Genomic DNA, 13,581 nt, shown 5'->3' on the forward strand with positions numbered 1-13,581 from the left:
GAGTGATCTCCTACGCCAGCAGGAAGCTTCGTCCCACTGAAAGGAACCCTGACAACTACAGTGCCTTCAAACTGGAGTTCCTCGCCATAGTCTGGGCTGTGACTGAACGATTCAAGCATTACCTAGCTTCAGCCAAGTTTTCCATCTTCACGGACAACAACCCGTTGACTCACTTGGAAACTGCCAAACTAGGTGCACTGGAGCAGCGATGGATGGCCCGGCTGTCTAACTTTGAATTCACCATCAAGTACCGAGCAGGGCACAAGAATGCCAATGCTGATGCGCTGTCCAGAATGCCCAATCTGCCAGATGCAGGAGAAGACCCTGAGGCACTCGAAGAAATAGAGTTACCTGCTTTCCACCAGCCAATTGCGGCCCAACGTTCCCAAGAAGTGAGAAACAGATGATCTATCATGAAAGAGGCCACCCTAAATCCTTTGCCCCATCATGACTGGGCAGAAACGCAGGATAGCGACCACGCAGTACGCCTGGTAAAGGAGCTACTCTCACAAGCTGACTCACGTCAAGTCCAGATGCTCCTGAAGAAACCCAGCAGTTGTGGAAGGAAAGAGGCTGGCTGTTCATCTATGAGGGAAAGCTGTGCCGGAGGAGTATCAATGCCCGCACTCATGAGTTGGTCTGGCAAGTGGTAGTCCCAAAGAGGGAGGCACCAATGGTCTTGGAAGCATACCACAATGGATCTGGACACTTCGGATGGAAGAAGTTGGAGGCCTTGCTCCAGGAGAGATTCTATTGGGCTGGTATGAGGAAGGCCATTGAAAATTGGTGCCGGGAGTGTGGACAATGCAACCTGCGCAGGAAGGACCGTAACAGCCAGCGAGCTCCTTTGCAGCCAATAATAACCAAACAACCACTTGAGCTGGTTGCCCTGGACCATGTGAAGCTGGTCCCAAGCTGTTCCGGCTATTCTTATGCTCTTACCATTGTTGACCACTACTCGAGATTCCTGGTAGTCATGCCTGTCAAGGATCAAACAGCCAGGACAGCAGCTAGAGCATTCCAACAGCACTTTTGTCGACCACATGGATATCCCGAGCGAGTGCTTACAGATCAAGGTCCAGCCTTTGAGGCAGAAGTGTTCCAGGATTTCTGTAATTTGTACAGTTGAAAGAAGATCAGGACAACATTGTACCATCCACAGACCAATGGCATGTGTGAAAAGATGAATCAAGTGGTGATCGACCTACTGAAGACCTTGCCTTTGGAAGAGAGGAATCTGTGGCCAGAAAAGTTGCCAGATCTGGTAGACCTCTACAATCACATTCCTGTGAATTCCACCAACTGCACTCCAGCCTACCTAATGAGAGCGAGGCCTGGCAAGTTGCCTATTCATTTGGATATGGGAGTCCTTACACCTGAGGTGACATCACCAGATGCTGACTGGGACACAGAGAGGCAGCAGCAGTATCGAAGAGTACAAGAGTGTGTAGAAAAGAGTCTAACTCAGGCGAGACAAAAGCAGGAAAAGAACTACAATCAACATGCACCTGCAGTTCCCTTGTCACCAGGAGAACAAGTCCTAAAGAGGAAAAGAAGGATGCAAAAATTGGATGACCAATGGGAAGCTGAACCCTACACCGTCTTACCATCAAACTTCGACAACACCAAAGTGTGCCTTATCAGTAAGGATGGAGGAGAAACCTCATCAGCAGTATCAAGGGATCATCTGAAACTGTGCCCTGACCAACTAAAGGATAGAATAGAAGAGCAAAACAACCTTCAACCCATAGAGGAAGAAGAAGAAAGGTCAGTACTGTACTCGGAGAATTCCCTGCAAATTGGACTAGATCGAATCAAGCCATAGTGGTGCCAGTTTTGACCTTTCTCCAACTGGTAGTGCAAGAAGAAGTGACTCAAGACGACCCTGAAAACCAGCAAGTACCGGTAGCGGATGCCACACCAGCAGTGGAACAAGAGAATTCTCACCCTGCCAGTGGTGAATCTGTCATGCCCACAGTGATTTGAAGTGGTCGTGGGAAATCTAGTATTCCTGTGCTATGCAGAACCACCAGTAGTGTAGCCAGTACAACACACACTACACCAGTAGTAGTTAACACAAGGCATCCAATAAGGTACCCAACAACACCAGTGCTACGTAGGTCTGTCCGTAGTACCCAAGGTATACCACCCATAAGTTTTCATATATAAATAAGTAATGTGAATGGTAAAATGTAAATATGCAACTTTTCAAGAATACGTGCCTACAGAGACTCTGTAAGAACCCTTTTTGAACAATCTCAGTTTGTTTTTGATGGACAATTGGGCCACAGGACTATGTGTGATTAAAACTAACTTGAACATAGTTACCAACTGCTCAGGAAATGGACCATGGACATTGACGCATGGACTAATCGTCATCAGGACAATTTTTGAGCTTTGTTTTTTTTAATTTTTAATTTTTTAAATCGTGTTACAGTTACAATTGTTCATCTGTTTCATATGTTTTTACATGTTTTCTTCCGTCCGGGAGTACTGAATTGCACTAGGGGGGAATGTGGTGCCCCCAGGAGCATGGTCGCCACAGTGGCATTACCATCCTCCTAGGGAGTGTGATGTCATGCTTGGAAGCAATGAAGGGTCTCTCTATCAGGTAAACACAACACACAGCACAGTTCCCACTCTAGGCCAGCAGAAGGAGCTCTGAACCAAAACTGGGGGAGGAGCTGCTCTCTGGGGGCCAGGAAAGGGAAATTAGTTAGTTCGTGTGAGGCGGGAAATGTGTGTGGATGTGAGGAGATGAGCTGGAGGATTGAGCAGAGTTCAGGCTCACTTCTAGCTGTAGTGCATGGTCTGGAGTCCGGTCTCCAAGGTTGTACGGATACTGATGCTCCTGCAGCAGAAACCGGAGGAATAGAAAGCTCTAAATGCTCTGTTCCCACATAAGACTCAGAGGCACAACAGCAATGTGTGAGCCAGAAGAAGGCTACAGCTGTCTGCCATACGAGGGTGTTCTAAAAGAGAACAAGCAAGTGGAACTTCAGTGTAACACAGTACTGCAAGTACCTCAGAAAGCGCTAGAAAGGAGACTACACAACCCATCTGCATAGGGAGATTCCTAAGTTGCTTCCAAGCTGGCCAGCCTCTGTTCCATCTGTAATCTGGACCCTGGACTGCACTTACAAAGCACAGTAAAGGTAACGGAAACTGCACCCTGTTGTGTCATTGCATTCTTCCTGCAAACCCTCCAGCACTGCTACATCTCTGTGCCAGACACTATACCCTCTTCCTCAACACCTATTCTCACTGCCCTGGGACTACAGCTCTACCTGTGGGGAGCTATTACATCTTGCTGCCTTATACCATCTGTCCCAGAGGATCTGCCTGCAGCGTCGGCTTAACCCTTTCATTGCCGAGCACCACAGGTGGCATCATGTATCATCCACTTATAAACTTTAATCAGGCACGCTCAACCCCTTTTACATGGACGCCCAGGGCCATGGACCGGGTCACCGCTACTGTGACACTTCCCTCTGAGATACCGGCCCGGTACCGAGTACCCCACTGCCCTGGCGGGTGACCCATAAGGAGCCCCAGGGTCTTTCTGATGCCCAGGAGATGGTAGCCCTGACTCAGGTCACCTCTATGACCCACTCCCATGCTCTCTTGTTTTGCCATAAGGGCTCTTCTTGCTCCCTGCCTTTATGGATCCTACCAAGGACATTACACCAATAGCAACCCTCCATCTTCAGGAAGGTCACCTTTGTTCCATCCATGAGTTCCTTATATTTATCAAGGACCCTTACAACAAACATAGATATAGGATGAAAGCTAAACCTTTAATAGAGCCTAGATGAAAGACAAAACAACCACACAGTAATACAAACAACCGTGTCACCTACTGCACCCTAAAATGGGGTCCTGATGTTAAACTACCTAACAACGGAGGTTGGCACCCTAAACATGATCGAGATTGGCGCCCCCGTTCCACAGCGGCTGCACCCTACAACTCCTAGATAATCCTGAATCGGTGCCACATGAAGTCACTCAATTAATCAGGAAAGGAGTGTATAGGGGTTGCCAAGTAGGTAGTTGGGTAGGCAACAAGAAAAAGTGCAAAAATAGTGCAAAAAGGCAAGACAATAAAGGGACAAGTGCAAAACAAATGAGTACCTAACTATCTGTTCCCTGTAATTAAATACCTTCCTACCAGCGGAGGTTGGCACCCTACTGTTCAGCAGAATGGCGCCCCCCGCTCCACAACGGCTTACCCTCAAAAAGCCCTGATATGACTATTGATTAAACACAAGAGTAATATAACAATATTTCTGGAAGGCATAATGCATAACATAATCCACAATGCATAGATATTCAAAAGTTATTGATAACAAATAGAAAAGGGGTACTCATATTTTGATTATGGATAGGCAAAAACCTCAACGCATTTCTCCTAACAGGATCATCAGGAGGTAGATAGTTAGATGCTGTATGGAAAAATGATCAAGACCCCCTATATATATATAGACACAGCTGCTGATCAGTAACGCCCACTTCCTCCATGCCATAGAGGTCCCGGTATATTGATCTCACAATGGGGCGAAGCGCAGACCTAATCTTGCAGGATGTATACCAGTTTATGCTCTACCAACCAAAACAGATCACTCATGATTGGCCTATAGACCTGTCACTCAACCTAATGATGAATAATAGGGAGTGGTAATGCCGCCATTCCTCTGACCTCGGGCATGCGTTCCACCTGGAGCGCACTTACCTATCAGATGATATCAAACGCGACTCTGCAACAGGCCAGCGTGCGTTCCCCAAGCGGCGCTGATACTTCCTGCTTAGGCGGCGCATGCCCAATGTAGACCCAGGGCAGCACATAACAGGAAGTACACAGTATGATCAGCCGTTCAGCGTTGCTTTAGCAATGCCAATACATCCTGTCTCTTCAGCATTTAATAGCGCATGCCCAGTGCGATCCATTAGCAGTGCATAATAGACGATATACCAACATCCAGCGATCCCCCTGATATAGGAGCTGCGCATGACAGAAGAATCAAGGAAGTGGACCGCGCTCTGTAATTGTGTGCAAACAGCTTATTACCTCCTCCCTAGTCATATGTTCAAGGCCACATAAGGCCACATTTGTAAAAAAAGACACAGGTGCTGTGATAATATAAGTGTACATTACGTCAGTCTCTATCCTAACACATTAATACTAATCTAAGGAACAATAGTACCAAAATGCCCCCTCAAACTGACATCTCACGTATTGACATTTTCTTGAGACTTGTTGAGAGAGATCTCAGAAGGATTCCATCCAACTCATCTGATTCAAATCTTTCAAAAGATGAGCAGGAGGCTTTGGTCAGGTTAATGGATCAAAATGATCTGATAATAAAGCCCTCTGATAAGGGAGGTAATCTTGTAATTATGTCAGAGAAAGATTATCTAAAGATGTGTCAAAACATTCTAATGGATGTACAAACTTATGAGATCTTACGCTCTGATCCCTCGGTGGGGTACTGTATATGGCTTAGTTGAAGGACATACTCACAAAAGCCAGAAATAATGGTTTGATCTCTAAGAATGAGTATGATTTTTTATGTCCTGCTCAACCTTTGATTGCCACCTTCTACACCTTACCTAAGGTGCATAAGGGGCTTGACCCCTTGAAGGGGCATCCAATTGTTTCAGGATCAGACTTCTTGATTCAGAATTGTGGCATTTATATTGGTCGGATACTCTGCCCCTTTGTCTTGGCCCTCCCTTCATATATAAGGGACACTTCAGATCTCCTCCTGTAGTTGGAAGGTATCCATGTCACTGAAAATTCCCTATTAGCCTCGATAGATGTTGAGGCATTGTACAGCAACATATCACATGAACTGGGCCTGAAGGCGGTTGAATATTTTCTAAAAACAAGGGCAATTCAATATGGGGCCCATAACCAATTTTTGTTGGATATATTGCGTTTTACCCTCACAAAATTTTTTTTCCTGTTTGACAGGAAGTACTTCCACCAGCTCAGGGGCACCGCCATGGGCAGTCCCTGTGCCCCAACTTATGCTGGATTGTTCCTGGGCTGGTGGGAGGAAACCATTATCTTCTCTGATGAACCACAATGGTGGCAAGAATGCATCGGAACATGGCATAGATTCATTGACGATGTATTTGTCATTTGGCAGGGGACAGAGAGTAATTTCATACAATTTGTCAATGAGTTAAATGATAATGACATTGGTATGAGATTTACGTATGAAATTAACAGGACCACTTTACCATTTCTTGATGTCCTGATTACGAAAGAAGAGGATGGCACTCTAAAATCTCAAATTTATCGCAAACTGACCAGTACTAATAGCTTGCTTCGATGGAATAGCCATCACCCTGAAGCATTAAAACGTGGTATTCCCAAAGGCCAGTTCTTAAGGTTAAGGAGGAATTGTTCGGACATGGATTCTTTCAGATTCCAGTCAATAGATATGAAAAGGAGATTCCTGGATAAGGGATATCCTAGGGCTAATGTTGAACAATCTTATCAACATGCCCTTACCACAGACAGGAATTCTCTTTTACAAACTCGAGATACTAGCCCCACGGGGGCCTCAGATGTAACTAGGATCATAGGAACTTTTGATTGTCAGAACAAGAGAGTGAGGGGTATTCTCAATAAATATTGGGATATTTTAACATCTGACCCAGATCTCAATGGCATTGTTGGTCCACGCCCAATGATCACTTTCAGAAAGGGACGTTCCTTTAAAGATTGCCTGGTGCATAGTTTTTTCAGGAGACCCATACCGACTGGGACATGGCTGGACCGTAAGACCTATGGCTTTTTCAAGTGTGGGAATTGTGTGAATTGTAAGTTTATGAGATCATGCAAATTTTTCATCAGCTGCCATAATGGTAAAAAGTTCCATCTTAGAGATTTTTCGAATTGCAAAACCCCTGGTGTAATATATATTTCTACATGTAGTTGCCCACATGATTATGTAGGTAAAACTTCGAGGAAATTCCGACTCAGAGTGGGTGAACACATTGGTGACATCAGGCATAACCGTGATACCTCTCTGGCAAAACATATTCATGAGATACATGGGGGCAACATGGAGGAGGTTCAGTTCCGTGTTATTGAGGTGGTGAAAAGGAACCCGAGGGGAGGTAATTTTGATAAATTACTGTTGCAAAGAGAATGCGCCTGGATTCACCAATTGGAGTCCATGGCGCCGAATGGCCTTAATGAGAGCTTATCTTATACTTGTTTTTTACAGGCGTGAGTGATCCATTGGGTCACATAATGTCATGCTGGACCAGATACAAACTCCCATGGTGATGGGATTCACAAATTATAGTGCGCTTGTGCGGTACATCTCTACATGTATAAACTCATTGTTTATCAACTTGTGCCTTTAATAGTAATAATGATTCCCCCCTCCCCTTTTTTAAATAGAACAGGAGCTTTAATGATATAAATATTGGGTTTATTTTTTCTTGTAATATGGTATACTTCATTTAACATGGAATTTTATATTTGGATATTTAACCCCTTTCTGTCATGTGACGTACCATCCCGTCCATGTGCCCTGGGACTTAATTCCCAGGGACGGGATAGTACGTCACAGCGATCAGCGGCGCCCACGTGGTGAGCGCCGCTGATCGCAGCCGGGTGTCAGCTGACACCCGGCACAATGTGTCTGGGGTGGTCACGGACCGCCCCCGACACGTTAACCCCTTGCACACCGCGATCAAACACGATCGCGGTGTACCGGGGGTTAAAGGAAGCATCGGCAGGGAGGGGGCTCCCTCCGTGCTTCCCTGAGCCCCCCACAGCAGCGCAATGTGCAGCGCTGCTGCAGGGGGCTCCATCCCTCAGGTCCTCAGATCCAAGATGGCGACGGGGACCTTCGGGGGCCTGCAGGGAGCTGGCTTCCTCTGTGCCTGCAAAGCACAGGCACGAGGAAGCCTTGTGCAGTGCCTGTGACAGATCGCTGATCTGTCACAGTGATCTGTAATGTGACAGATCAGCGATCTGTCACAGGACAGTGATGTCCCACCTGTGACAATGTAATAAAGTTAAAAAAAAAATAAGTGTAAAAATAATTTTAAAAAAAATCGCTAAATAAATAAATAAAAGAAAACAAATATTCCCTAATAAATTCATTTTTTGGAAAAAACAAAAAAAACAATAAAAGTACACATATTTGGTATCGCTGCGTCCGTAACGACTCGCCCTATAAAACTGCCCCATTAGTTAACCCCTTTAGTGAACCCCTTAAAAAATAAAAATAAAAAACGAAGCAAAAAAATAATGATTTATTATCATACCGCCGAACAAAAAGTGCAATAACGCGCGATCAAAAAGACGCATATAAATATGCATGGTACCACTGAAAACGTCATCTTGTCCCGCAAAAAAACGAGCTGCCAAACAGTGTCATCAGTGAAAAAATAAAAAAGTTACAGCTCGCAGAATAAAGCGATGCAAAAATAATTATTTTTTATATAAAATTGTTTTCATTGCATAAAAGTGCCAAAACATAAAAAAACCTAAATGAGGTATCGCTGTAACCGTACTGACCTGAAGAATAAAACCGCTGTATCAATTTTACCGCACGCGGAACGGTGTAAACGCACCCCCCAAAAGAAATTCATGAAATGCTGTTTTTTGTTCATTCTGCGTCCCAAAAATCGGAATAAAAAGCGATCAAAAGATGTCATGTGTCCGAGCATGATACCAATAAAAGCGTCAACTCGTTCCGCAAAAAATAAGACCTCACATGACTCGGTGGGTCAAAATATGGAAAAATTATAGCTCTCAAAATGTGGTGATGCAAAAACTATTTTTACAATAAAAAGCGTCTTTTAGCCTGTGACAGCTGCCAAACATAAAAACCGCCACAAATATTAAATCAAACCCCCCGTTATCACCCCCTTAGTTAGGGAAAAATAATAAAATAAAAAAAGTATTTATTTCTATTTTCCCATTGGGGCTAGGGTTAGGGCTAGGGCTAGGGCTAGGGTTAGGGCTAGGGTTAGGGCTAGGGCTGAGATTAGGGTTAAGGGTGTGTTGGGGTTAGGGTTGGAGTTAGAATTGGGGGGGTTTCCACTGTTTGGGCACATCAGGTGCTCTCCAAATGCAACATGGCGTCTGATCTCAATTCCAGCCAATTCTGCGTTGAAAAAGTCAAATGGTGCTCCTTCCCTTCCAAGCTCTGCCATGCGCCCAAACAGTGTTTTACCCCCACATATAGGGTATCAGCGTACTCAGGACAAATTGCAAAACAATTTTTGGGGTCCAATTTCTCCTGTTACCCTTAGGAAAATAAAAATTGGGGGCAAAAATATCATTTTTGTGGAAAAAAATGTTTTTTTTATTTTCACGCCCGGGCATTATAAACTTCTGTGAAGCCCTTGGGGGTTCAAAGTGCTCACCACACATCTAGATAAGTTCCTTCGGGGGTCTAGTTTCCAAAATGGTGTCACTTATGGGGGGCTTCCACTGTTTAGGTACATTTGGGGCTCTCCAAAGGCAACATGACACCCACAGAGCATTCCATCAAAGTCTGCATTCCAAAACGTCACTACTTCCCTTCCGAGCCTCGACGTGTGCCCATACAGTAGTTTTCTCCCACATTTGGGGTATCAGCGTAGTCAGGACAAATTGGACAACAACTTTTGGGGTCTAATTTCTCCTGGTACCCTTGGAAAAATAAAAAAAATGGGGACTAAAAGATCATGTTTGTTGAAAAAATAAGATTTTTTTATTTTCACGCCCTGTCGCTATAAACTTCTGTGAAGCACTGGGGGGTTCAAAGTGCTCACCACACATCTAGATAAGTTCCTTAGGGGGTCTAGTTTCCAAAATGGTGTAATTTGTGGGGGTTTTCACTGTTTTGGTACATCAGGGGCTTTCCAATCGCGACATGTTATCTTATTATGACTTATATCATTCAACTCCTGTTTTACTATCATATTTTTATTAACATTCTGCTGTTATATCAATTCCTGCATGTATTAATGTGTTAGGATAGAGTCTGACGTAATGTACACATATATTATCACAGCACCTGATAATAAAAATATAATATGATCGCTGTGTCTTTTTTACAAATGTGGCCTTATGTGGCCTTGATCATATGATTAGCGAGGAGGTAATAGACTGTTTGCCCACTATTACAGAGCGCGGTCCACTTCCTTGATTCTTCTGTCATGCGCAGCTCCTATATCAGGGGGATCGCTGGATGTCGGTATACCGTCTATTATGCGCTGCTAACGGATCGTACTGGGTATGCGCTATTAAATGCTGAATAGACAGGATGTATTGGCGTTGCTAAAGCAATGCTGAACGGCTGATCATACTGTGTAATTACTGTCATGTGCTGCCCTGGATCTACACTGGGCATGCGCCACCTAAGCAGGAAATATCGGCGCCACTTGGGGAACGCACGCTGGCCTATTGCAGAGTCGCATTTGATATCAGCTGATAGGTAAGTGCGCTCCAGGTGGAACGCACGCCCGAGGTCAGAGGAATGGCGGCGTTACCACTCCCTATTATTCATCATTAGGTTGAGTGATAGGTCTATAGGCCAATCATGAGTGATCTGTTTTGGTTGGTAGAGCACAAACTGGTATACATCCTGCAAGATTAGGTCTGCGCTTCGCCCCATTGTGACATCAATATACCGGGACCTCTATGGCATGGAGGAAGTGGGCGTTACTGATCAGCAGCTGTGTCTATATATATAGGGGGTTTTGATCATTTTTCCATACAGCATCTAACCATCTACCTCCTGATGATCCTGTTAGGAGAAATGCGTTGAGGTTTTTGCTTATCCATCATCAAAATATGAGTACCCCTTTTCTATTTGTTATCAATAACTTTTGAATATCTATGCATTGTGGATTATGTTATGCATTATGCCTTCCAGAAATATTGTTATATTACCCTGGTGTTTAATCAATAGTCATATCAGGGCTTTTTGAGGGTAAGCCATCGTGGAGCGGGGGCGCCATTCCGCTGAACAGTAGGGTGCCAACATCCGCTGGTAGGAAGGTATTTAATTACAGGAACAGATAGTTAGGTACTCATTTGTTTTGCCCATGTCCCTTTATTGTCTTGTCTTTTTGCACTATTTTTGCACTTTTTCTTGTTGCCTACCCAACTACCTACTTGGCAACCCCTATACGCTCCTTTCCTGAGTGCAGTAGGTGACACGGTTCTTTGTATTACTGTGTGTTTTTTTTGTCTTTCATCTAGGCTCTATTAAAGGTTTAGCTTTTATCCTATATCTATATTTGTTGTAAGGGTCCTTGATAAATATAAGTGAAGTTCTTGACCTTACTGGTGTTTACACTGTTCAGAATCCATAATTTCCTGCAACTTCCGGGCAGGTACTCCATCTCGATCACCCTCAGATAAAATAGAATGTTATGGCTGGTATTGAACTCTCCTATAAACCCCTGCTTACGTTGCAGGTCGTAGGAGATAACCTCTCCCCTGGAAGTCAATACTTGGTGCTTCTCGGCTAGTAGACCCATTAGCATATCTTCATCCCTGGTTCTGTCTTGTCTCCTCCTCACTCCCATCCAGTCAAGGCTTCACAAGTTGCTTACAAGTTGACAAATTCTGTCTCTACTCTCCTCGGTCCTCAGGAATCCTGGTGGTGCAAGTCGTATCTTTCCTTTGGGTCGTTTTTGCAAAGTGGACTGCTCAGTGCTGGGCTGCAGACCCCAGCTCCGGCAGCCAATGAGCTAGCCTGCTCTGGTACTTTCTGTGTCCTTCAATATGCCCGCGAATGCCTCCCTTGGCTCACTTGATGCTGCTCTCTCTACAACGTACAACCCCTGAATGGCGTTGTCTCTTCCACCTCTTTTGGCCCGCCATGGACCTGCCTTTCACTAAGTGGAGACTGCCCTTACTCACCATCGCGTTTCTCGAATGTCCCTGCCCATTTCCTCAGGCCACGCCTTACTGGGCGGATCTTCTGCTTCCACCTTGCTCTGAGATGACGGTCACTCTCCGCTTAGGGATGGTGCTTTTGGTTGCGAAAACTCCCCTCTGTAAGCACACCTGATGAAGAGCTGTACACCGCTTCATACCATTTTGCCTTTGTCACACCCAATATGGGTGGGTCCTTCACACTGTTTCTCGTCCCTCACCACCATTTTGCAGTCCTTGCTTGGCACCATATGAGACTGCTGAATAATCACCATTTTCCCCGTCACCCAAGTCTTCTTCACAGTTCATTGTTCTCGGAGATGAAAGTCTTGATCCTGCCGACTATGTCAAATGTAGCCTGGGGTGGGTCGGCAACTGCGGGAGAGGCACTTGTCTTGTGATTTATGCCCCGCCACATGAAAGTGTGGGTTCTGGCTTGGTATTTGTACTTGTGTCATGAGGGTTTTATGCCCATGCAGGCTGCATGTTGCTGGTGTTGTTGGCTGGCTAGGACCAGTGATTCTGTGTTACAGACTTGCGGAACGCATCAAATAATATAAGATGGTATAGAGGTGCGTTCGCAGCCCGGGGTCCACCATGCAGAAATGTTAACTGCTGCTTGATAATGGCAGAGTACTAACTAGACACTGGCGGGTTAACTGCTGACCCAGTGAGTACAGGAGCGAACTCAGTTACCTCACTGAGCCGCTGGAACAAGTTCGAAAGCCTGTTTATCCTCACAGGACTCGGCAGGAGAGCACTAGAGCTAAGACACAGGACTCTGCCCAAGGACACAGGGTATTAGAGCCCCTCTAGTCCGACTAGCGCTCAGCACTGCACAGCGATGCGTGGAAAGACACTAATAGAATGCTGTGCCCTGTTAGCAGTCACAGGGTGCAGCTGGACATTGCTTACCACACTAAGTATGTACACCGCAGCTCTGGCGGACGCCACTAACCAGCCTAAGCTCAGGACTGGAAAGCGCATAGGACGCGCACGGCGCCGCTCTAAGGCATGCTGCAGTACCTGGAGTAGCGTAGTGCCTAAGGTAGAGTGGCGCACTCTGGCGCTAACATGTGTGAGGAGCTGGGAGCACTGCTGTGCTAGGCAGTGCCACAACTCAGCGCAGACTCAAGACTCCAAACCAGACCAACATGCATATCAAAGGGAGGGGCTTCATAATGAGTCATTCAGCGGTTCACAATCATCCATCATCACACACATCACTAACAATTACTGTCTATACTAGCGCATGGCCATGCAGCCATGTGACTCTTTTATAGCAGCGTCCTTCCAGGACCTTCCTAGTGGTCCAATGGGGGCAGCAATAGGACCTGAGCATGTGACCTCCGACCTCCAATGAGAGGACTTCCCACGGGCATGCTCAGTGGGCCAAAAGAAGGACTTAGTCCCAAGAGCTGCTCCCTGCTGGCTATTGCAGGTTGCTATAACTGAACCCTGATTGGCAGCAGTAACCAAGCCAACAGTAGTAGACTGAGCAAGATGCCAGGAATCATGTCTTTGCTGAGCAGGCTCCTCTGCGGCTGGAGAGGAATGGGAGACTGCAGAATGTAAGGAGATCGGCCTTCCTCCTGTGTAGAGGCAGGAACCCGGCGCCTAACATTCTGCAGTTCAATTAATTAGACCCTCATTCAAAAACACAGTGTTTACTGAGT

The sequence above is a fragment of the Dendrobates tinctorius genome, unplaced genomic scaffold, assembly GCF_039654945.1.
Source record: "Dendrobates tinctorius isolate UK_male_01 unplaced genomic scaffold, ASM3965494v1 ptg000013l, whole genome shotgun sequence".
NCBI classification, from domain to species: domain Eukaryota; kingdom Metazoa; phylum Chordata; class Amphibia; order Anura; family Dendrobatidae; genus Dendrobates; species Dendrobates tinctorius.